Source organism: Centropristis striata, chromosome 2 (assembly GCF_030273125.1).
Source record: "Centropristis striata isolate RG_2023a ecotype Rhode Island chromosome 2, C.striata_1.0, whole genome shotgun sequence".
Lineage (NCBI taxonomy): Eukaryota > Metazoa > Chordata > Actinopteri > Perciformes > Serranidae > Centropristis > Centropristis striata.
Genome location: NC_081518.1, coordinates 24,266,570 through 24,282,283, shown reverse-complemented (window position 1 = coordinate 24,282,283; position 15,714 = coordinate 24,266,570). Strand labels below are relative to the sequence as shown.

General features: G+C 39.5%; 1 protein-coding gene across 1 annotated transcript in view; it reads right to left on the bottom strand.

The window, feature by feature from the left end:
* Window positions 1-15,714, bottom strand: part of LOC131982823 (protein kinase C-binding protein NELL1-like) — a 306,508-nt gene that overhangs the window by 55,137 nt on the left and 235,657 nt on the right. The window lies entirely within an intron of this gene.

The window sequence follows — 15,714 nt, the reverse complement described above, 5'->3', positions numbered from 1 at the left end:
GTTTATACATTTGGATTGAACAGAAAGCATCATATCCTTCTCATTATCATTATCCTATCACTTTTTTCACCTTGTCAACACACTAACCTGTTTCTGCCTCTGTGGCCTCTGCTTTGACCTTTTTAGTCATGCTACTGAGAGGGCTTTAATTAATAAGAGCTAATTAGCAGCTGGGAGAAATATTCCGATTATTTACTTAAACAGAAGTTCCAGTATGGCACTGTACTGTACAAAAGCCATCACCACTCTAAACACACATGCAGTGATCCCACATTCAAACCCCGCAACTTCCTTCATTACATTACATTACATGTCATTTAGCTGACGCTTTTGTCCAGAGCGACTTCAAACTGATGGTACTAGACTTAGACCACAGGAATCAAGTAAGTCCATAACTTTAAGAGCCAACTGTCATCGCTACAGGAGTGCTATATGTTAAAGAAGAAAAGAAGAGAAGAAGAGAAAAGAAGAAGAGCATTTAAAAAAAAAAAATATATATATATATATATATATATATGTTAGGTGACCATGACTTAGCCGAGGTATTGTTGGAAGAGGTAGGTCTTCAGCCTGCGGAGGAAGATGTACAGGCTGTCTGAGGTCCTGATGTCGGTGGGGAGCTCGTTCCACCATTTGGGTGCCAAGACAGAGAAAAGTCTGGAAGTGGTTTTGAGGCGAGTTGACCCACGCAGGGTGGGAGTTCCTTCCTACCCACTGAGAGTTCCTTCCTACCCAATATTTCACATTTATTACTCCTAAATAGACTTGTACTGTGCAATATCTGCCACTCATTGCTGTGTAATACTTATCATGACACTATTTATTACAATATGTTCCTCATGTTTATATTTCACGTGTCTTTTTTATCTTTTTTTTCTATATTTCCTGTGCACTAATGGAGTCAAGCACTCATAATGTTGTTATACTCGTTATACTGTGCAATGACAATAAAGGCTATTCTATTCTGTACAAAAATGAGGCTCAGTATTCACCAGTATTATTACTTTAGAAAAATGTACTTAGTAAAATAAAAGTCCTCACTATGGAGTTTAATGGGCTCTGTAAACATTAATGTTACATTATTATATCATAAAATGATGCTGCAACATTTTTTTTGCTGGCTGCAGCAGAGCACATTCCTTACATTTTATACACTGTTCTGTGATTAAATCAATCAAAAAACAATGCTTTTTATTGGCTCTTTGTAGGTTTTCAAAATAATACTAAAATACAGAATAAAATACAGATTCTTTCTTTGCTGTAGCCGGCTGCAGCAGAGCAATTTTTCTTTAAGTCATATACTGTACTGTGGTTAAATCAACCAAAAAACAATGCTATTGCTCATTGTATGTTTTTAATAATACAAATAATAATAAAATACAGAATGGAGGAGGGTGTGGGGTGCTAAGTAAATAAGCAATAATAAGCAAAGTAGGAAATACAAGAAAAATAAAACCATAAAATACAAGTTGTGTCCTTGTTCTTGTGTTTCATGGTTTTATGTGCGTCATTAGTCTGAGAACATGCCATTAGAAACAAACCCATGGGGGTGTGGTATGTAACAGTTGTGAGTCATACATCTGGTTCAGTTAAAATTGCAGTGACCCAGCCTGGCCCCTGCACTCTGTATAACAGCGGCTGGTGGAAGCAGCTGATAAAAATATATTTATCATCAGGTGCATCGAAGAAGTGGCAGAGAAACCTTCAGTTCTTATATATTACTTGTTCTTGTTTTCTAAGACTGCCAGGGAACTAAAATGCTGTTTTGAAGTCAATGAGTTACCTGTGGGCAACAAGTCGATCCCTGTTTTTGTTTACATTGGGGCTAATTAGTACCATTAGACGAAGGCTGAAATTAGCTATTAGCAGTTCCTTTTTGCAATGTACAGACAACTATCACTGGGTTTCTTTGTAAATTAGAAAAACTTAAAAACTGGATAACTCTAAGGCGAGGACCAACTTTATTTTATTAATTCTAGGCGGATATTTGGACAAGATGTACATCAGAGATAGTGATATCCTATACACACTTAAAAAGTCATTTCAAATAAGTGCGATGTGAATTCACTATTCTCTAAGTTTCATTAAAATTTAAGAAGTTTTCGGTGATTATTAAAGGATTTACTTTAATGCAGAATCTGCAGAAACGGCTGTGAGTAAACACTATTGAACAACGCCAGCTTTAGTTTCAAACCGTTTTCCTAGTCAAGTATTTCCTTACTTTTCAATCCATTATTTATGTCTGTGTGTGTGTTCTGTGTGTGTGTGCAGCCTGCAGCTTGCCATAAATCAGTCAGGGCCCACAGATCTGAACTAAAGTGTTTTGGAGCTCGGAGCCTGTGGGCTTTGTGCTGTTCAGTCCCAGTCGAAACCCCTGCCTGTGTTTGAAAACAGGCTTTTTTTTTCCTACACCGCAGCCATATGTAGCAGGTGAATTTCTTTATAATGTTAGTGCAGTTTGCAAATTAAATCCTCTATAATTCAGAAAACGATAAGGGTTACACATTTGGTTCAGAGCAAAATTTGTTTTCTTTGAATTTTCACTTGATTGGACAAGGGAGAAGGCATCTAGAGAAATGATGCTAACATGAGAGCGTGAGCACGACTTTATTAACAGATAAACTTGTATTATTTATCATCTACACACATATCCACTGTTGTACAGTTTGTTCCCATACAAGCAAATAAATATATATTAGCTAAGAGTTGTGACTTTATTCACAGAATATGAAGAATTATAAAGCCAACAGAGCCTTCCCTGAAGCTATTGAATTCCTGGGAAATGGGGCGAACGCAGCGTTACTGCAAGCACACTGAAACTGGTGACAGGTATAATCAGAACAATTTACTTTTCAGTGTGATATGAGCAATTTTTTTTTGCACAAACTATGTTTCTTTTATTTTGCGGTGTCAACCTTTCCTTTATGTGTCTCTGAAATTACTCATGTGTGATAAGATGCACTGTCTGTCTTTCAATTTTTTCATGGCAGTACTCAAAATGTGCTGATAAGCAGGAACAAATAACCTATTGTTATCTTACCTTTGTGAGAAAGTAATACTTTTAAAATTTTCAAATATAGGAAACAAAGATGAGAGTGAAAAGGCAGCTGGCATAAGTCAAAAATGCAGTTAGTTCATTGTAAATTGTTGCAACAATATGGACACAAAACATACATAAAATCTTAATCTTAATCTTAAATCGAAATATGGCATTCTTTGTCTTATGTTTTCTTCCAAATAAAAATGACATCAGTAGTTTTATAGGAGACAAGAAGATATTGTGGGATCTTTCACTGTGAAACGCTGTTCATGTACAGTAAGATTGTCTTTTGAGGAACTGATGCAAATCTCATCTTGCATTTTCTAAAGCCAGGGCATTACGTTTCTAAAACCCTCCTCTAAATCTGTGAGAAAGCCAATTTCAGACATGTTCCCACGCGACAAACACTGAAGGTTTTCCCTCAAAGAGCTTTAATAGGCAGTTTGCCGACTTACAGCCATCACAGTTGGAGTTCTCATTTCTTCACATGTTCAGGTCTGAATAGCCTATGTCTTGGTGACAACTTCAAATGACTATTTCATGAGTAATATTTTAACATTCAGAGGAGTATATAGATATTTAAGGTGCATCTGATGGACCGACTCAGCCAATCACAGCCAGTCATGGCAGTTGCTATTACCCCTCCAAACCTCAGCTTCATCCCAACTCCATGAGACGTGACACAAACTCCAGGCTACAAAACATCACTTTACACTATGGATCTGTTTCTCAACCTGAGGTTAAGAACCCCAAAGGGTTGAATGATCAATCTGATTGGACACCAGATGTTTAAGTGGATAAAAGAACAAAGAAAAAAAGTGCAGTTTACCTTTATTCACATTATTATTAGTTATTTATGTCACAAACGGGATGCTTTCAATGATTCAGACCTCTATAAATCCTTCAAATGAAACAATATGAGTAGGGAAAATGACCTTTAATTAAAATGCTCATTCAGATTAGGGCCATAATCTGTGATGAGGAATTACAAGTGAGTGCAGTTTTAGAGGTCAAAAGACAAGAAGTTGGAAACTACGTGTGATCACCAGTGGAGGAAGAAGTATTCAGATCTCTTAGTTAATGAAAGTACTAATACCACACTGTGAAATTACAACACTACATGTAGAAATCCTGCATTCAAAACTTACTGAAGTAAAAGTACAAAAGTATCAGGATCAAAAGTCAAAGTCAAAGTATTCTTTATGCAGAATGGACCCACTCAGATTGTTATAAATATTCTAAATATGTTATTGGATTATTACTATTGATGCATGTATGTAAGTAGCAATTTTATTTCTCATGGTAGGGCTAATTTTAACTACGTAATTTAAAAAAATGTATCTAATCTTTTTAAATGTATCATGTTTTTATGTTAAATCTCGACCTGAAAAGTAGCTAAAGCTGTCAGCTAAATGCAGTGGAGTAAAACGTACAATATTTGCCTGAAAATTAGTGGAGTAGAAGTATAAAGTCACATAAAATGAAAATACTCAAGTAAAGTATGAGTACCTTAAAATTGTACTTGACAACAATACTTGAGTAAATGTACTTAATAACATTCCACCACTGGTGATCACAAATGCTGCATCCAATATGTTTTTCTACTGTACACATGGCTTCTATTATTTACTGCTATGCACACACAAACAGCAGGCAAGAGGCCCATTTCTCTACTTTCATGCATTGAGCCAAGCGTCCCCTCACACCTCTTCCTGGCTCTCATTCTCCTTAATACTACGGGGAAAAATCAGCCGAGGATACAGAGAGAATGGCAACAAGAGAAAAGGGCAATAAAAGCATGAAACGCTGATAGATGCATCTACAGAACCAAACCAGACACACTATGGATGAAAAGAGGTCATTTTAACTCAGACTCTGTCTTCAAACACATTTCTCAGTGGACTCGGCTGGCTCCTCCGGAGAAGCTGTCAAGCCACAAAACACATATGTGCACGTGAACTCTGATTGCTTCTTCACATTATCTCCCCGAAGACTGAGGAAACATGTAATATTAGCAGTAGTGGCAGCACCAGAGCTGTTCTTGGGTCTTTTGAGGAAAAGTGTAAATCTCAAACGAAGACAGTTAGAGCAAGTCTTCATGGTATAGCAGAGTGAAAGTCAAGATGTAAAAGAAATCCATCGTCCTCACTTATTTGATCTAATCAACCTTGAATCCATGTTTCAAGTTTATAGGACTGTAGAGCACTTATTTAACATAAGTATGAATTTATGAATTTTAGCATTGCGTTTGTAGATGATATTATTCTGGTTTTGCCATCCTCTCTGTATCACTGCATCACTGACAAGCATCTCTGTGTTAAACAAAGAGTATTCTTTTCACAGATTTAATACGCCGCTGACACAAGACTGATTGAAGACAAAAACACCATGGATCAGATCGAATGAGAACAGCACGCTAGATTTTCGCCTGGTGCATTAAATTACATTACAAGAGTGAATCTGATGGAGCTGAACACAAGAGATGATTTTTCTCTTTGCTGCACAGCAGCTACATCTAACAGCAGGGCACAGACTAAAAATAATTGCCTCAAATGATAATTGCTACAAAGCTTCAAAAACAAGTAGGTTTTTTTTCTTAGTGCCTTTTTTTTCCACATTTGCAATTAATCATAGCTTCAGATACTGTGGTTTTCGCCCAATTAAATGTTGTAAAACACTGTGCCCTCTAGCACAGAACTACACAGCAGAGAAGCCGCTAAATGTGTTGTTCCTATCAAAAAGGGATGAAGGGGAGCAATAATTATGTAAACAGAAAATTAAATGCTTCAGACTTGTAGGGGAAATGAAGGCTGGATCCAACCCCCCCCCCTCCATCCCATCCTCTCACTCCTCTTACCCTCCCTGCAGCAACACACCCCCCTCCCTCCACTTCTCAGAATACATTAGCCTGGGTTTCACTGCTCTCTGTTAGCTGCTTGCAACATGGTTCCTCTGTGATTAGCTCTGATAGCAAGATGAGAAAAGCACGAGTCAATGCCTTTGTCCTCTGCGCCGCTGTTTAGACTCGCTACTCAAATCCTCTCTATTTAAAACCCCTTTGTCTATACAAACCAGTCCTAGGGAATGAAACGGACCATTAACAAGATTAGCTCACTCATTCTGCTGCCGACAAAGGCTCGGCAATAGGCTGCTGATCATTAGGCTGGCAGCGGGAACAATGCTGATCTATAATCTTATGCCGTGCTCCGATTGAACTATTGTGGCTTATTTATTGTGCTCTGAGGGAGATGACATAATGGTGGCCTTTTTCCCCCCCAGGAGAATTGCAGTACAAAAGGAGGAGGGAGAGAGAGAGAGAGTGAGAGAGAGGGGGGGGGGGGGGGGGGCAAGAAAGACCAAGTAAAGGTTTCTTCTCACTTCCAGTCAGCACAGACAATCAATAGCAGTGAAATGGGCTCTTGAGATGGAGGCCTTTCTTTATGTGTCCCTGCAATCATCACACAGGGGGCCAGCTGTAGGCCGGCTCGGAGCCTGGTACTTGGCGGATATGGAGTTATAGGAAACATATGTTTTGCGTCATGTGGTGGACTTTTGCCGGCAGGTGAGCTGCGGGAGCTCAATGCACGGAGGCAGGGAGGGAGACCGGTTACTGTTCATCTGCATCCTCGCACAGCAGTGACAAAGTTTTTATCAGCCTAGATATGTGTCAAATTCTGCACTCGAAAGTCACCCAAGCAGACCTGGACACAGACATTTTAACTAAATATCTTAAATTGTCTTTTTAAACCACAGCTGCAGTGAGGCTGAACAATGAGAGCCTCTACAATAGCAGCATTGTCTGTTTGCATAATATCAGCAGCAGGCAAATCCATTGTGCCGTTAACAGTCGCAGAAGGGGCCGTGGCATTGCTGTAGCAACAATATTAACCGTAATTACTCTCCTGTGATAGAAATGAGATTTGAAGTGACGGTGAGAGAGGACAGCCATTATTCAGACGGCCACACAAGGTTGATTGTGAGCAAAATGAAGGTGTTGCTTTTTTTGGGTTAAATGAATCATTGGTGTTGTTATTTTTCTGCTGAGACAATCTCCAGATGACAGGTCTTGGTGTCAGTCGCCAGTATGGGCCTGTCTCCACAGCTGCCAATCTAACAGGGGGAAATTACTTGAGAATAAGTAGAGAGGACTCTGTACAGTACACCCACGGACCATAATGTAACCTAAGAAGCCGTGATGTCATTTCGGTGAAGAAGAAACTCTTGCTCAAGTGCTATAGGCTCCTCCACTTAATACCAGCTAAATACCAAGAGTCTAGACTTAGTCTCCAGGGTTATTAAAAAGGATTCATGGTATCCACTAAAAGAAAAAGTGCTCTGGCAAGTTGAGGAGGGAACAATAAGTCAGCAAAATATGTAATTTATGAAACATCACTTAATGAGATCTAACAGATGAAGAGGATCTGAGAGGGGGTTTTAAAATTAAAGACTTAGGGCTTTGTCTTCCACCTGGTGCAAAGTGGTGTGCAGTGCATGGCAATTTCAGACACAGTTGTCATTTTCACATTCAGCGCCCACGCCGTGTAAGTATCAAGTGTTCTGGGAGATGGTGGAGACAAAAACCTGCTTGTTTCTCCAGTTTGAAGAATCTGCTATGTACCTATATAGCGATGCACCAGATGCAGGTGCACCTGGCTTTTAAAGGTAATGGGAGTTGGCGCTCTGATTGGTTTAATTCATGTTAAACCCAAAACACACCTAATTAAGAGGCTAAATACAACTCCTTTTCCCCCTTGCACCTTACTTTGCATCCAGATTGTGTGCAGTTTTACTAGTAAAAGTGAATTTGACACGCCCGGAATGCACCACGCAGTAGACCATGCACTATAAACTGTCTAAATAGGGCCCTTAGAGTTTTAAAGTTTTTGAGTATGCAAAGCCACATCTGAAGCTGTCTTTGTCATCCTCAGGGTCAGACTGAATATATAAGACCAATTTAAACCTTTGCAAAGGAAATGCTTTCTCTTTAACTTCAATTCAAGTGTGGCAGTGGAAATTGAAAATGTTTGCTTTCACAGGAAATCAGCCATTATCACTCAAGGGTGCTTACCACCTGTTTAGCTTTTAACATATCAAGTTAATCTCAGCCTTTTTTGGCTCAGAAACCCGATTTTGCTCAGCTACTATGGAATCATTGCTCAAGGCTGGGCTGAACACACTTTTTCGCCTTATTAACATTAGCAGAGACAGGCTTGGAGCTGCAGTCACACTCAGACTAATTCCCTTATTCCTGAGAGGACCGCGGTGATGTATGAGTCGAATGAGATGGGAGGCACAGGTCGATTGGCCAACACTGTTGCCATCACACAGTAATGAGATCTCAGGGGGAGGGGAAAATAGAGGCCGATTCCTCCAACTCCCTGCTCGCATAATACTAATTGGCCAGAATAGGATAGGTAAGACGTAGGAAGTTTTAATGGCATTATTAAAAAGTATAGAATTTCCTCACCTGCTTCTGACAAATATCATCAGTGAGCAAGTCTGACAGTCATGAGTGGTTTCTGTTAACCGGCTGATCATACAATTACCTACACTATGTGGCCACAAGTATGTGGACACGTCTACAAATGGACTTTTCTGCACTTTTCACATAATTTTTGCTATTGGCACTTCTCAGTGTTAAAGCATACAATTATATTTTACACAATATGTGATTCTGAGTTTGTGCAAACGGTTTGGGGAAGGCCCCTGTCTTGTGCTAAAATATAAACCCCCAGTGCACAAAATGAGCTCTACAAAGAAATTATTGAACTTCTTTGGTGTGGAAGAACTTGACCGGCCTGCACAAATCCCTGACCTCAACCCCATCAAACACTTTTGGGGAGAATTAAAACCTTGTGGCCTAACATCAATGGTCGACCTTAATGATGCTCTTGGAGCTGAACGGAAGTAAATCCTTGCAGCCAGGGAATCCTCCCCAGCAGACTGTGGGCTGTTAAAGCAGCAGATTAATGTCCATGGCTGTGGAATGACATCACATATGGATGTGATGCTCTGGTGCCCACATATTTTGCTCTGCTTTCCATTTTACCATATAGTGTATTTCATATTCCAGCATGGACATAAGTGGAGTCTTGCCACTGTGTTTAGCAATTTCCATGCATTTATATTTCTGTAATTCATATTCCAAACATTGTTTGAGACATCCACCTCTGTAGCTGCTCTTTCCTATCATTTGCATATTGACCGTGACTTCCAGAGTGAAAAATGTGGATGTAGCACTACAGTCAGGTTGTACATTGTCTACCAGTGTGTGTGTGTGTGTGTGTGTGTGTGTGTGTGTGTGTGTGTGTTTGTGTGTTTGTGTGTGTGTGTAGCATGAGCCTGGAAACAATCCAAAGGCAGAAATTGTGTGGCAGGCACTTTGCAAATTGCATTGATCTCTCCCTAGACCTGCCTCCCACCTGCCTCCCATCCTAATGCCTGTGTTACAGCGGGGTAGAGGGGGGTGAGTGCAGTTGGACACACCTACTTATTTTTCCTCATCCTGTCGTTTTCTGCCTCTTTCCCTTATCGTCATCTTGCATTTACCTTTTGTCCCGCTTTTATAGTTGCTCTCCTCTCCTCTTTTTTCTTCTCTCTCGCCCTTGCAGCAGCATCCAGGATGACGCACTTTTCCTTCGCTAATCATTGGTATGACTGACATGCTTTCCTCTGTCCTGTCCTTTTAATTACAGCATTATTAGTTGTCACGGTGATGAGCAGCAGTGCAGATACAGAACATGAATTAATGAGTGAGAAATCATGGTGGAACATGGCAGGGGTAAAATTAATTAAATTTTACCTCTGTTAAACAAGATGTAAGATGATCAAAATATCTGAGAAAGCACTCAGCCCGGACCTCGTTGGACTAGACTTTGGGTTTGAAGTTACATTTGGATAGTCAGGGACTTTAAAGCCAGTTGTTAATGGAACTATATCGGGTTTTAGCAAATCAAAGGAAGAAAAATGAAAAACAAAAACGACCTTTCTGTGGAGGTTGGAGCCACAAGCTGCAGCTGTGTAATATTGGAACCAGCACTGAGGCTGCTCATACGGACCAGGCTCATCCGCTGATGCTGGCTCATTCACAGTATCCCATATCCCATGATGCAGCATATTTTGTTGGAATTTTATTGACATCGTGTTTAAGTACTTTGGGAAATCACAGCCTAATTATGCTTAATGATACGCTAAACTATTGGACAGCAGCCAAGCAAAAGCACACAGTCATGAAAATTACATGAAAGGGGTTTCTTGCAAGCTCATGGGATCACTTTATTTACAAATTAAGCACTCGACATGAGTAGGGCTGCAAATCAAACCGCTGCTTTTTGAGTACCTACTGCATTGTGGCATTGACAGGTCGGTGAGGTTTTTAAAAATCCTGGTATTTACAGCTGTTTATGTTGTGCGTGTGTGAAATTTGGCTCAAAATGGTATTTTAAAATGCTACCAGTTAGGGGTGTGCCATATTGTATCGTTCACGATTATACCGGTATATTTTTTTTATGGGTAAAAAAATGCATATCACGATATTGGCAACATGCCCTACTTCTTGACATAGTGGCATAAGGATTTCCTATTAATTACCTAGACCTTGTCTCTGCTCAGCAGTGTCTGTCACCCGTCAGTCAGTCAAAACCCCGACCCACTTCTCTGTCCTCTTCCGAGACATGCGCACGCATTCACACACACGCATTGAATATACCGAGCTGCCCTCCCACTGCGCTTCAAAACAAGCACCTACCTGTCTGTAATGTATCAGTCCCGTCCCCACTCTCTCTCTGTGCGTCTGTGTGTACGTAAGCCGATCTAAATACTATCAACCTGTCCTGTCAGAGGTCCAAACGGTCCAAACACACTGTTGCATTGTGCCGTTCGTTAGCCGCGAGCTAACATTAGCTAACAATTAAAGTTGTTTTAATCACAAAAAGCTACTATTACTTCCTGTCGCTATCAGGCGGCAATCTCCGTGTCTGAGCATGGAGGCCAACCAGGAAGTGCATTAAGCCTGCAATTCAGCGAAAATTCCAGTAGGGGGTGCTAAGTTTGGCTGCAAAAGAAATCTGCCCATTCATTTCAGTGCTAAATTTGAAAACTTCTCACTTGATTTATTACCTCAGAAAAAATTTTCAGGGACAACATTATGGTCTCAATCGCTAGTAAAAAATCTTCTTCAAGACAATTTGATGTCAATAGTTCTAATAATGGCCCCATTTAGAAGAAAATAGAAGATAAAGAATCGTATGATTTGGGGCGTTTCTAGCTTTGATTGACAGGTCACTGACAAGGCGAGCCGTCACCAGGAGAGAAGCAGAGCAATGCGTATCCACGGCAACGTGTCAATAAAGTTATATATAACGTTATATAGATAGAAAAGATGACGTTTACCGATCTGGTCTCATAACTTTGACCCTTTCACACTGTATTTTCACTTAATGACGGTTTATTTGAACGTTTTGTTCAGTAAAAATGTCTTGTTCAGTGTTTGGTTGGACTAACACTCCAAGGAGTCGCTGCTCAGTTTTCTGAGGTAAGAAAGATACATTTTGTTTTTGTTTTTTTGCTAGCCAAAACTAACATCCCAGTTAATGCTCCAAATAATGCTAACATGAATTAGCAGCGGCTTCTCTCAGTCGAGTTGCCGGTGTAGAGAGGCGTGTAGTCAGTGTCGTCAGATCCCTCTCGCTCCGCCACAGTCCAATTATGGTCTGCTCCGCGTATTGGAAACAAGATGGCGACACAAGATGGCGACGAGTATAACGCTGAACTCGAGGCTTCCAACGGGCAGTCCACAAACCAATGGGTGACGTCACGGTGACTAAATCCATTATTTATATACAGTCTATGGTCGCTATACAAATGCAGCTTTCAAAATAACAGCACAGAATCCACCACAGAAAATACAAGAAGACTGTCAAAATAAGATGCCTTAAATAAAACATAGAAGAACCTTTATTCTCCTTTACAATAATTAATTAAAATAGTCAATGATGTGTTTGTGAGGTGTTTGCTCACATTTAGTTCTCAAAGTGGACGAGATTGATCACATTGTACTATAAAATGCACAGACCCCCTAGAAGGTTATTTTTTATTATTATTTGCTAATACTCAAGTAAGTAATTTTTTTTGTATTTGGCAACTGTTGAGATTTGCAATTTGAACTACATTTAGATTTATGATTAATTTATATTTTGTTGTACAATTTTTATTTATTTATACAGACTAAAAAATAATTTTCTATATATTTTTCAGTATTTTTTAATATCGTCAAGAATATCGTTATCGTGAAAATACTCTGAAATATCGTGATAATCTTTTAGGGCCATATCGCCCACCCCTACTACCAGTCCCTGTTTACATTTTTCACCGCCAACTTTTCAACCAATAAGTAATAATAGTGTGAGTAGATTTCCAGCCCTCCACCTTTGTACATGCCCCTCTTCAAATCTTATTTTTTAATTTGTTCTGCTTACTTTTCTGCACTGTGACAGCAAACCAGAATAAATACAAAACCAACCAAAAGTATCAATTTCACCCTGATTCAGACAAACCAAACGGACTTGGCTTGTGAAAGCGCCCTTAGAGGTTTTTTTCACAGGTAGAGAATGTATAATTTTAATTTCAGTGCCAAATATTTCCACAAAAGCATTTAAAGACCTAATTCAAGAACTGCTTTGTGACGAATGCAACGGTTTTAAATGGTCAAGGCTATGGTTACCTCCATGTCTCTCAAGTCTTGTTTTAATGCTTAGGTTGTGACTCATCATATATCTGTGATATAAATGAGGTTCAATAAAAATGTACCAAATATGAATCTAGCAGGCTACACGTGATGTAATGGTTAGCACTCTTGGCTCACAGCAAGAGGGTCGCCGGGTCGACTCCGGCCTGCGGCTCTTCTGAGTTTGCATGTTCTCCCCGTGTCAGTGTGGGTTCTCTCCAGGTACTCCGGCTCCCTCCCAAGTCCCAATTAAACTTAGGTTTAATTGGTGACTCTAAATTGCCCGTAGTGGTGAATGAGAACATGACTGCCACAACCCGAGTGCAGATAAGCGGTTAAAGATAATGAATGAATGAATCTAGCATAAAATGTATTGTAATAATCTTAATCCATTCGAATATTTACTAAATTTATGTAATTATAGCTTTCAACATAAGTAAAAAAACAACATGTAATTTAAATAAATAAAACTTGACTTGACATCACCTGGATGTTTCTCATGTAGATTACTTTTGCAAATAGGAAATCTCCCCAGAACATGTTGGAAAGATTATCTATCTTGTGTGGAACCACAAGGTTCCTAGGCCTCTTGTCTCTGTGACCTTGCCCCTGGATAAACGGATGAAAAACGATGGATGATACAAAAGATGGAATGGGGAATGGCAGGCATTTTACAAATGTAAAGCTGAATCCACAATGGAACCAGCCATCAGAACACAACCCTGGTATCCCCATGCTATTTATTCTAAGGTGCTATCATGGTTCAGTGTTTCCTGAACAAGAGATTGAAGATTGGATCTCAAATTCCCTGGTCACTCGGCCAAAGACTGCGCTTAAAATGTGTGTTTTGCCTCTCTTCACCTCCTTGGCTTGAGTGTAAACGTGGCTGTTAATACTCAGGTGGACAGAGGAGTTTCTGCAGCGGTGATAATGGACCCGAGGGATATTTGTTGTACTCGTCAGGGAGCTCAAGATGTGATGCTCCTCTGGCTTGTAGAAACTGCCAATGCTCTAACGAGTCTCCTCAGACTCCATAAGGGCTCTTCATGGGCTGCTATCGACTGTTCTGCTTCATCTTCTCTCAACCTGCAGCCGCTGTCCCACTGCGGCGACCTCTAGTGCAAATATTTAGTTAAATATAGTTCATATGGTACATGGTTGAGTGGACACATGAAGCTAGAGGGTGTGCATGCACACACACACACACACACACACACACACACACACACACACACACACACACACACACACACACACACACTGAAGAATGTCAGAGTCCATGTAAACAACTCCACAGCCCATATTCACTCACACTGACACTAACATAGGGTCACAGAACTACAATAGAGAATCAAATGCCAATTCAAGCTCCCAAAGTGGTTTTCATGTAACTGGTAAACAGACATAAATCTTATTTAATGTGTTTTTTCACATTTTATTGCTCGGTTCGATAAAGCAGTTGTTAAACACAGTGTAGCTTCCCCTGAATAGGAAATCATTGAACAGCAATAAGTCACTCTTGTTGTAAATCTGTCACTCGATAACACCGTGTGTGCTCACAGAGTTTATTAAAAATGCCATTTCTGAATTGGCCAGCAGACTCTGTCGGTCCAAACTGGTTGGTTCAGACCAAAAGCCAATGTTTGTTGGCAAGACATCTGCATTGATTGTGACAAGCTACTAAAACAAAGTAACATATCAAGGTTGCTCAGTAAGAGCAGGGTGTTCAAAACTTTCATAACTGAAAGTGAAACTTTAAACTTTTATTCTAAACGCTGTTAAGTCGATTTGTGTCACAGGGAAAGGGTTATATGAATAGAATGTATCATTATTTTTAATTCTATGGCTCAATATGGATTATATAGAGCTTGATTTAAACACTACATTTAGTCAGTCATTGTGCTCCATTTCAGCAGCTGTCAGAAATGCACTGGAAATATCACTTCATGCACCATATTGCCTGCACAGTACTTTGGGTTTATTCCAGTGACATTGAACAGGCACATCACACCTCTGAAAACCAGCTGTTGTTTTCACATTTTGAGTAATATGCTAAATGTTATGAGACATTGCTATAACCTACAGTGGTTTTAGGCATAATTGCAATATTGAGGCTTTCATCATTAACAGGTGGGATTATTTTCTACGAAAGGTAATGCACTGGAATTTGTTAACAGCCACATAGGTTACCTGTTTGGTGTGTGGGTTGAACCCTAGGTCTTTCATCCAAGAGACTGTGAGTCTGTGTGTGTGACCTGTTGCTCCATGTTTATTTCTTTTTATAACCTTAAAGAAGAGGTTTTGGTGACTAAAGTGAACTGTTTTAGTTTTAATGATGTGCTTAACCCTTTAACAGTGATTCAACAGTGATTATGACCATAGTGTAAGCTCACGTATCAGCAATGTGTTAAAAATGGCTCATCACACACGTCATTTTGTGGAATGTCATACAAATTGCACTGCAAAAGTTGGTGTGGGGAATCGAACAAACCCCTTCCTGAGACTTATTGCAATATTGAACATAATACATTGATTCAATGACTTCAAAATCACACTGAAATAAAAAATTAAATAATGTAATTCATGCTCACTTCAGTGGACAGTGTAAACCAAGCAAAACTTTGAATGCACATTGTGTTTGCAAATTAAAAAAAAAACATTAAAAAATGCACAACGATAGTCGCAATTCCACTGAAAGTCCACAAATGATATAAGTGAATTTATTATTTGTCTACCAGAGTTGTTGAGTTTGTTCTGTGCAGTATTATGCAGGACATAATTAAATTAAATTACAATTAAATAGGTTTTGCTAGTTTGGCAGTTTTGATATGTGCATGTATAAAATATTAAATAGCTGATCAGGAGCGGAAACATAAGAGCGAGAATTGACTAAAATATGGTTTTCCACATATTAAAGGTTATTGAAGGTAAGCACTTCCAGGGTATGAAT